This window comes from Lactuca serriola, chromosome 8 (genome assembly GCF_051521515.1).
Source record: "Lactuca serriola cultivar US96UC23 chromosome 8, Lser_US96UC23_V15, whole genome shotgun sequence".
NCBI classification, from domain to species: Eukaryota; Viridiplantae; Streptophyta; class Magnoliopsida; order Asterales; family Asteraceae; genus Lactuca; species Lactuca serriola.
This window is the reverse complement of record NC_136415.1, coordinates 319,830,375-319,841,288: the sequence shown is the minus strand read 5'-3', so window position 1 is coordinate 319,841,288 and position 10,914 is coordinate 319,830,375. Positions and strand designations below refer to the sequence as shown.

Genomic DNA, 10,914 nt, shown 5'->3' with positions numbered 1-10,914 from the left:
GGAAATCTTAGTTCATCGAAAAAGATTCGTAAGAAGATTATTATTATGACTTTCCTTGCTTATACATTCCCGAGTTATATATAATGAAGACCTGGTAGACAATAGAATGTGAGATTTCTAACCTAGTTTATTTTCCTCGTTGGGATATGGGACTAGAGTAGAATCACACATTTTATTATCCGCCCCGTCTTGGTTATATCATAACGTGTATAAGCTAAGTTTTCATGTATAATAACTCCTCTCTTGGTCTGAATCAAAATGATACAAGAACCATCCGGACAGTTTAACTACTACTCAGCAACAGAATGAAAAAACCAAGCTTCTCACCTTTGGGAGCTCTGGTCTTATTCTTCAAGAAGACAGAATTCAGGGGGTGCGATCATACCAACACTAATGCACCGGATCCCATCAGAACTCCGTAGTTAAGCGTGCATGGGCGAGAGTAGTACTAGTATGGGTAACATTTGGGAAGTCCTCGTGGTGCAGACCTCAACAGGACTTCGATTAGAAATCATCACTCTCTGCCTCGCGTAGATGAATCAGTTGACTAACCACAAGAAACGATGTACCTTTCAGAAATGAACCTAAAATCCGAATATCACCGGTTATGAGTGTTTGTGAAGGGTGTCCCAAGGACAATCTTCCAAACTCGATGCAGACACTGCGAGTCCGTAGTGACACCCCTCGGATACGACGAATATGCCCATAGTATTCATGAACATAATGAATAGTGTACGCCATTCTTGCTTGGATCAGTTCGTCATTATCCTTGTAAATGACTTATTTAACTACTCTTGTAGTGTAGCACCTGGTTCTTGGTACGTAAATCTTATTTAAGTATTCTCTTCTTTTTAGCCTTGGACTCGGCGAGTCATAGGTCCGACTCGCCGAGTAGATACGGGACCTGGGACATTTTTAAGTTGGCGACTCGGCGAGTCCATATCCTGGACTCGGCGAGTCACCGCTGTTGGATGAAACCCTAAGTTTGAGGGGTTTGCACCCTATTTAAACCTCATGTCCACCCCAAGCCAGCCCCCATTCACCCCAGAGCTCCCAACCCTCGTTCCAAAGTTTATTTTCTTGAGAGTTTGAAGCATTCTTGTGTATTCTTGAAGGATTTGAGAAGGAAGTGGAGTAGATCTAGAGGAAGGGAAGGACGCTAAGCATCTTAGTGCCCTCTCAGTGATTTCTTGGAGGTATAGCCCGTTTTCCCTCTGTTTTTATGCTTATTGCTCCATTAAGTCTTTCTTGAGCCCTTCCCCAAGCTTGTATGTGCAATATAAGTCGTAATAAGTTGTTTGGCCTTTAGATATAGGCAACATTGAGCTCCAAGAGCTCAGATCTGTTACCTTTATGGACCCATGTTGCTTGTTCACCCTAGATCTACCCTTTTGAGGCATTTTGAGCCCTAAATCCCTCATTGGTGAATATCTACACGTAAAGTTGGAAACTTTACATGTCATTCATGTTCTAGGAACCCAGATCTGTGAATGGCATAGACTGGAATCGAGCAAAATCGCGTATATAAAGATTGCATGGCTATGACTCAGCGAGTCTGCTCGCGAGTCTCCGAGTTGTCCCCTTTTCGTTGTGTCGAGTGGATGTAGTGAGTCACGGGGTGTGACTCAGTGAGTTGGAAGCCAAACTCATCCATGGAGGAACTCGGCGAGTCCATGCCCTGACTCGGCGAGTTCAAGGAAATCTCCTTAGATCAAGAACAGACTCGACGAGTTGTTTATACAACTCGGCGAGTCACAGCATAAAGTGTTCTTCGCAAGAAGATGAACTCGGCGAGTTGTTCATACAACTCGGTGAGTAGGTTGAAGGACTTGAACCTCAGTTTAGAAGAAGAACTCGTCGAGTCAGCGCCTAACTCGATGAGTAGAAACGGGACCCAGGTCAGTCGATTGGACAGGGACTCGGCGAGTTGGCAAGCCAACTCGGCGAGTCGGGTCAACTGAAAGTTGACTCTGACTTTGACTTATGTCATGATCAGGGGTAAAATGGTCATTTTACCCAATGGACAGTTAGCAGTGATTGATTGAGTATGTTGTGGGAATTGCAGTCGGAGGATTTCCGGAGCAGCAGTAGGCAGTCAGTTCCCGATCAGATCAGCTGCTACTTTGAGGTGAGTTACCTTCCAGTAGCGGTGGGTCTACGGCCACAATGTCGGCCCACCAGTAGGAGTCGTATGTTAGATGATTGTCTTTGTGATATCATCTAGGTTTGCTACTACTTGATATGTTATATGCTAGCATGATATGTTATATGAGATAGAAGTAGAGATCGGTTGATAGGACCGAAGGGTAGTTCAGACACCCCAGAAATGTCTGACAGTACGTGATGATATGTTTACATGTTGGCTTGTTATGTTGTATGCGATAGAGGTAGTAGGAGGGGACTAGTCCCCGAGGATCAGTTGTTAGGACCGATGGGTAGTCAGCACCCCAGAATGGCTTGACACGGGTAGTCAACACCCCATACTGGCTTGACACGGGTAGGACGACACCCCAGAATGGCCGCACGGGTAGTCGGCACCCCAGAATGGCCGTACCGGGTAGTCAGGCACCCCAGAATAGCCTGGCAGTATGTTATGTTATGTGTTTGTATGGTATGTGGTACGATGGGGGAACTCACTAAGCTTCGTGCTTACGGTTTTCAGTTTTGGTTTCAGGTACCTCCTCAGCTAGGGGAAAGGAGCCGGTGCGATAGCAGCATGTCACACACACACTCTCTTGTTTCCGTAGTTACGAGTTTATTCTGGGATTGATACTATGATATTTTGATTTATCGAATGTTGTGGTTTTAATTTGGTTTCCGATGTGAAGTGGCTCAACTAAACAATGTTTTAATTGTTAACGTTTTCTATGTAATGTTTTATAAACGAAATTTGTGGACGTGAATTTTTGGGACATTACAAGTTGGTATCAGAGCCCTGGTTTGAGGGATTCGGACACACCTTCGGGGGTGTCTGAACTCAAATCGAGGGATTAAAAGATTTTCTAAAAGAAAATGTTTTCTAAAAATTGAGAAAAGAGTTTCGAGAAAGAACGAAGTGTGTGATGTGCGCGACCGGCCGAGCTCAAGTAAGTATTCCCCAAAGTACCCATACGAGTTTATGTTATGTTTATCAGCTGTTGTAGAACAACATGCTAGAATAGGACTAAGGATCTAGGAGTGATGCCTTATATGCTTGCTTTATGTGTTTCAGTGGTATGAGAATTCCATGCTAGTTATTGAGTAGAGAGCAAGTAGGATAGCCTGATTAGGTTATGCCTGATAGTATGAGCTTAGCACTTTATGATAGTACAGTTCCTGTAAGCAGATAGAGTTGATTGAGATTGTTACCCTTGTCTGAATGCTGCTTGCTTCGTGCTATATGGGACTCTGAATACTGGGAGTTAGCCATTAGGCGAATACATGACGTCACATGTGATCAGGGTTCAATAATCTTAGAGTGTCGGATTTGATCCTACTGCGCAGCTCTTGTTTGAGTCCAACCGTTGTAGGGACGAGTCGGGTGCTCGAAGGATTATCTGAGCCTTGTCACATGTGATGGTATTCGGGTAATGGCTAATTGGTATTACAAGGAGGCCTGCAGCAGCTGAGGACTGGATAGAGTAGAATCAGAGATTTCCCTAGGGCAAGCCTAGGATGAGTATAGCAGTGATCAGCAGTAGTGAAAGGGATCTGGTGGATTCGAGGCATTCCTTGAAGAAGGTACGGATAGATGTGGAAGGTAGTATGGGCCCGTACTACTGAAAGAAGAGGATCCGTACCCGAACCAAGGAAGGCCAAGATAAGACCAGGGAACTTGTAAGTAGCAGTGATCCCTCAGGAAGTATCAGTATCACTAATGATTGTATTATGTATTGCAGAATGGTGGTACTTCGATCGAGGCCGGTAGATGGCGGTTCAGGAAAGGGGTCAGGTTCGGGATTAGGTTCCGAGCCGGTATATGAGGGACTACGCAAGTTCATCGCGTCAGAGATCACCAGAGCCATCCTTGACTCGACCCCCATCATCTTCGGGTCGATCAAGGAAGGGAGCATCGAGTTGACGAAGGATCGCCTTCGGGCATTCAGGAGTGATATGGCATCTAGCCAGTCGGGATCTCGCACACTGTCCTTCAAGGACTTCAGGGGCAGTGGTGCACCGGATTTCCATGTGGTGAAAGACCCCATTGCTGCCAGGCGATGGATTGCAGACATCGAGTCTGCATAGTTGACTAGCTTCTGCCCTGAGGGGTCGAAGGTGAGGTATGCAGCAGGGTGTTTACGGGACCGAACCCGGGATTGGTGGGAGTCAGTGGGTGACTCATTGGGAGCCTCAGCTATCGAGGCTATGACTTGGTCAGATTTTGTGACTAGATTCAGGGCAGAGTTTGCACCGGCTATCGTGCTTCAGCAGCTGGCCAGGGAGTTTTTAGACATGAGGCAGACGACTGAGACCGTGACGGAGATCACCGCCAAGTTCCGGGAGAGGGCTTTGTTGGTGCCCCAGTATGCTGGTGAAGAGGATATGAGGAGGACCCATTATCATGATATGCTACGAGCTGACATCCAGGAGCATGTTAGCTTTTCGGCTTGCCCTACCTTGGACTCTATGATTGCCAGGGCAAGGGAGAGGGAGATAGATTTGGAGCACATCCGGAAACGGAAATCTGAGGAGGGACAGACAGGAGGGGCTTCAGGGAAGAAGCCCAAGGGATCAGATGGTAGGCCGAAAGGCCAGTTAGGACCGAGCCGCTGCAGGAAATGCGGCAGGCCGCACGAGGGGGCGTGCAGGTTGGGATCATCAGGCTGCTACAAGTGCGGCAAGTCTGGGCACATCAGCAGGAATTGCACTGCTCCGGCAGCAGTTATTCAGACATTAGAGTTTCTTTTTTTCCACTGCAACCAGAGGGGCCACAAGAAGGCCAATTGCCCCCAGTTGACAGTTTCAGCGCCGGTGAAGGCGCCAGCTCTAGCGACCCTGCGGATCACGGATGGCCGGCAGGGCAAGGCAGAGGCTCCAGTGGTGAGGAGCCGAGCATTTCAGTTGACTACCGAGGAGGCATGCGCCGCACCCGATGTGGTGACGGGTATGATTCTTTCCCTCTCTTTTATTTTTATGATGTTATACTATTGATATGTGCTCCGTATATATATATATATATATATATATATATATATATATATATATATATATATATATGTTTCAGGATCGTTCCATGTAAACGATATCCCAGTTCAGGTGTTATTCGATTCATGTGCATCCCGATCATTTGTGTCCCTTGCGCTTAGCATGAAGTTTCCTGAGTCTTCGGGTATGTTGGACTGCCCTCTAGAGGTAGAGATTGCTGATGATCGATCGGTGCGAGCATCGATGGTGTTTCGGGATTGCGTATTGCGTCTATTCGAGGAGCGCTATTTAGTAGACCTGGTTCCCATTCCGCTGCGTGGGAACAAGGTGATTATAGGCATGGATTGGTTGAGCCCTATTGGGGCGGTGATAGATTGCGCGCAGCAGCTAGTGCAGGTCAGGACCCCGGGCGGGGGAGATTTAGTGATTCATGGCGAGAGGCCGCAGTGTGGACCCGCAGTATGTTCAGCAGCGAGGGCGAGACGCTACCTTCAGCAGGGATGCGCATGATATGTCGCGTACGTGATGGATACCCGGGAGGCGGGTAAGGCGACAGTGAGCAAGGTTCCGGTGGTGCGAGATTTCGCAGATGTTTTCCCATAGGAGCTTCCTTGGATACCTCCTAAGCGACAGGCGGAGTTCAGGATTGACCTCGTTCCTGGTGCGGCTCCGATAGCCAAGGCACCGTATCGGTTGGCTCCTCTCGAGATGCAGGAGTTGTCTACGCAGCTGTAGGAGCTGCTAGACAAGGGATTTATTCACCCGAGTAGTTCACCCTGGGGAGCCCCGATCCTATTTGTGAAGAAGAAGGATGGGTCGCACCGGATGTGCATAGACTATCCGGAGCTGAATAAGGTAACGGTGAAGAACCGTTACCCTCTCCCGAGGATTGATGATCTCTTTGACCAGCTTCAGGGAGCGTCTTGGTTTTCCAAGATTGATTTGCGTTGGGGATACCATCAGATGAGGGTCAGGGAGGAGGATACGCAGAAGACCGCGTTTCGGACGCGCTATGGCCACCTTGAGTTCGTGGTGATGCCGTTTGGGCTCACCAATGCTCCTGCCGCGTTCATGGACCTCATAAACCGCGTATGCAGACCGATGCTGGATCGGTCTGTGATAGTCTTTATCGATGACATCTTGGTTTACTCCAAGAGTCAGGAGGAGCATGAGGAGCATCTGAGAGAGGTGTTAGAGACCCTGAGGAGGGAGAGCTTGTATGCCAAGTTCTCCAAGTGCGAGTTTTGGTTGCGCGAGATGCAATTTCTCGGACACCTCGTCAACCAAAACGGGATTCTGGTCGATCCGGCCAAGGTCGAGGCCGTGATGAGACGGGAGGTTCCGAAGTCTCCATCTGAGATTCGGAGTTTCCTGGGATTAGCAGCCTACTATCGGAGATTTATTCAGGATTTCTCCAAGATAGACGTACCCATGACGCGACTGACGAAGAAAGCCGTGGTCTTTCGGTGGGGACCTGAGCAGCAGGCTGCATTTGAGACACTGAGACAGAGATTGTGCGAGGCGCCGATCTTAGCCCTGCCAGAGGGCGTAGAGGATTTTGTGGTTTATTGTGACGCATCCATTTCAGGGTTGGGCGCGGTACTGATGCATAGGGGGCATGTCATTGCCTATGCTTCGAGGCAGCTCAAGCCTCACGAGGCGAACTATCTGACGCATGATTTGGAGTTGGGGGCGGTGGTTTTTGCTCTCAAGATTTGGCGACATTACCTCTACGGGGTTCGATGTACCATTTACACGGACCACAAGAGTTTGAGGTACCTAATGGATCAACCGAATCTGAACATGAGGCAGCGTCGGTGGTTGGACGTGGTGAAGGATTATGATTGCAAGATCCTTTACCACCCAGGGAAGGACAATGTGGTGGCCGATGCGCTTAGCCGCAAGGCGCCGATCAGGGACATATGCATGAGGATGACCGTGGTGACTCCCCTGTTGGAGCGAATTCGGGAGGCTCAACAGGAGGCTATCAAGGAGGAGCATCGAAAGAGTGAGCGTGTGGTGGGTCAGGTTTCCTCCTTTGATTATGATAGTCGAGGACTATTGACACTACACCGTAGGGTGTGGGTGCCGTATCACAGAGGCGTGCGCCAGATTTTGATGGAGGAGGCTCACAAGTCCCGATTCTCTATTCATCCCGGGGCGACAAAGATGTATAGGGATCTTCGTCTAGACTATTGGTGGCGCTGCATGAAGCGGGATGTGGCATGGTACGTTCAGCGGTGCTTGACCTGCAAGAAGGTCAAGGCCGAACATCAGAGACCGCATGGCAAGATGCAGTCGTTAGATATTCCACTGTGGAAATGGGAAGGTATCACGATGCATTTTATCACGAAGCTTCCCAGGACCGCGCGTGGAGTGGATTCGATTTGGGTCATCGTGGATCGATTGACCAAGAGTGCTCACTTTGTCCCGATTCAGGAGAGCATATCGGCCGTGAAATTGGCCGACGTCTATATCAGGGAGATCGTGGCGCGGCACAGGGTGCCAGTATCGGTTATCTCGGACAGGGATGTGCGTTTTACTTCCGGATTTTGGAAGAGATTTCATGACGAGTTGGGCACTCGTTTGCATTTTAGCACCGCCTTTCACCCGCAGACGGATGGTCAGAGCGAGCGGACCATCCAGACCTTGGAGGATATGTTGTGGGTGTGCGTGTTAGACTTCGGTGGTAGCTGGGATACATATCTTCCCATGGCCGAGTTCTCCTACAACAACAGCTACCACGCGAGTATCGACCGCCCTCCTTTCGAGATGTTGTACTGACGGTGGTGCAGGACCCCGATATGCTGGGGAGAAGTTGGCCAGAGAGTCATGGGGAGCACCGAAGTGGTGCTCAATACGACCGATAGGATGCAGCAGGTTCGGAGCAGGCTTCAGACTGCTCAGAGTCGACAGAAGAGTTACGCCGACAAGCGTCGATCCGACTTGGAGTTCCAAGTCGGGGATATGGTTCTCCTGAAGGTGTCGCCTTGGAAGGGCGTCATCCGATTCAGGAAGCGGGGCAAGTTGGGCCCGATGTTTATTGGGCCATTCAGGGTTGTAGCCTGGGTAGGCAAGGTGACGTATAGACTGGATCTGCCAGTCGAGCTCATCCAGATCCACAACACTTTCCATGTTTCTTAGCTGCGGAAGTGCCTAGTGGACGATTCAGCGGTTGTGCCGTTAGAGGATATTCAGGTTGATGACAGCCTGAATTACATTGAGCGCCTAGTCGCAATGCTCGACCAGAAGTCGAAGGATTTGAGGAACAAGAAGGTGGAGCTAGTGAAGGTGCAATGGAAGCACCGCAAGGGTTCGGAATGGACTTGGGAGCCATTGGACGAGATGATGGAGCATTACCCCGAGCTGTTTCAGGATCGAGCAGCAGACTTCGAGGAAGAAGTCTAAAATAAGTGGGGGAGATTTGTAGCACCTGGTTCCTGGTACGTAAATCTTATTTGAGTATTCTCTTCTTTCTAGCCTTGGACTCGGCGAGTCATAGGTCCGACTCGCCGAGTAGATATGGGACCCGGGACATGTTTAAGTTGGCGACTCGGGGAGTCCATATCCTGGACTCGGCGAGTCACCGCTGTTGGATGAAACCCTAAGTTTCAGGGGTTTGCACCCTATTTAAACCTCGTTCCAAAGTTTATTTCCTTGACAGTTTGAAGCATTTGTGTGTATTCCTGAAGGATTTGAGAAGGAAGTGGAGTAGATCCAGAGGAAGGGAAGGAAGCCAAGCATCTTAGTGCCCTCTCAATGATTTCTTGGAGGTATAGCCCGTTTTCCCTCTGTTTTTATGCTTATTGTTGCATTAAGTCTTTCTTGAGCCCTTCCCCAAGCTTGTATGTTCAATATAAGTCGTAATAAGTTGTTTGGCCTTTAGATCTAGGCAAGATTGAGCTCGAAGAGCTCAGATCTGTTACCTTTATGGACCCATGTTGCTTGTGCACCCTAGATCTACCCTTTTGAGGCATTTTGAGCCCTAAATCCCTCATTGGTGAATATCTACACATAAAGTTGGAAACTTTACGTGTCATTCATGTTCTAGGAACCCAGATCTGTGAATGACATAGACTGGAATCGAGCAAAATCGCGTATATAAAGATTGCATGGCTATGACTCGGCGAGTCATTCATACGACTCGGCGAGTCTGCTCGCGAGTCTCCGAGTTGTCCCCTTTTCGTTGTGTCGAGTGGATGTAGTGAGTCACAGGGTGTGACTCAGTGAGTTGGAAGCCAAACTCATCCATGGAGGAACTCGGCGAGTCCATGCCCTGACTCGGCGAGTTCAAGGCAATCTCCTTAGATCAAGAACAGACTCGACGAGTTGTTCATACAACTCAGCGAGTCACAGCATAAAGTGTTCTTCGGAAGAAGCTGAACTCGGTGAGTTGTTCATACAACTCGGTGAGTAGGATGAAGGACTTGAACCTCAGTTTAGAAGAAGAACTCGTCGAGTCAGCGCCAAACTCGACGAGTAAAAATGGGACCCAGGTCAGTCGATTGGACAGGGACTCGGCGAGTTGGCAAGCCAACTCGGCGAGTCGGGTCAACTGAAAGTTGACTCTGACTTTGACTTATGTCATGATCAGGGGTAAAATGGTCATTTTACCCAATGGACAGTTAGCAGTGATTGAATGAGTATGTTGTGGGAATTGCAGCCGGAGGATTTCCGGAGCAGCAGTAGGCAGTCAGTTGCCGATCAGATCAGCAACTACTTTGAGGTGAGTTACCTTCCAGTAGCTGTGGGTCTACGGCCACAATGCCGGCCCACCACTAGGAGTCATATGTTAGATGATTGTCTTTGTGATATCATCTAGGTTTGCTACTACTTGATATGTTATATGCTAGCATGATATGTTATATGAGATAGAATTAGAGATCGGTTGATAGGACCGAAGGGTAGTTCAGACACCCCAGAAATGTCTGACAGTACATGATGATATGTTTACATGCTAGCTTGTTATGTTGTATGCGATAGAGGTAGTAGGAGGGGACTAGTCCCCGAGGATCGGTTGTTAGGACCGATGGGTAGTCAGCACCCCAGAATGGCTTGACACGGGTTGTCAGCACCCCAGAATGGCTTGACACGGGTAGGACGGCACCCCAGAATGGCCGCACGGGTAGTCGGCACCCCAGAATGGCCGTACCGGGTAGTCAGGCACCCTAGAATAGCCTGGCAGTATGTTATGTTATGTGTTTGTATGGTATGTGGTACGATGGGGGAACTCACTAAGCTTCGTGCTTACGGTTTTCAGTTTTTGTTTCTGGTACCTCCTCAGCTAGGGGAAAGGAGCCGGCGCGGTAGTAGCATGTCACACACACACTCTCTTGTTTCCGTAGTTACGAGTTTATTGTGGGATTGATACTCTGATATTTTGATTTATCGAATATTGTAGTTTTAATTTGGTTTCCGATCTGAAGTGGCTCAACTAAACAATGTTTTAATTGTTAATGTTTTCTATGTAATGTTTTATAAACGAAATTTTTGGACGTGAATTTTTGGGACGTTACAAGTAGTAAGAAAGGGCAAGGAAACATCTGCAACTTAACCTACCCCGTGAACTTAGTAACGTACATTTCTCCCTTCACGTCTCAGACTTGAAAACTTACCTTTCCGTCAGGACTCTCGTAATTCCACTCGACGAGATTGAGATCAACGAGTGCCTCACATTCGTGGAAGAATCATAGTGACCATCGACGAGAGGTCAAGAGGACGAAGCAACGCTGCCTCCCATTAGTGAAGGTTCGTTGGGATACCAACCGAGGACCCGAATTCACTTATGAG

At 48.5% G+C, this 10,914-nt stretch overlaps 1 pseudogene; it reads left to right on the top strand.

Annotated features, from left to right (window-relative positions):
- The first annotated feature begins 371 nt into the window (after positions 1-371).
- LOC145071811 (5S ribosomal RNA) lies at positions 372-489 on the top strand (annotated as a pseudogene).
- The last annotated feature ends 10,425 nt before the right edge of the window (positions 490-10,914 follow it).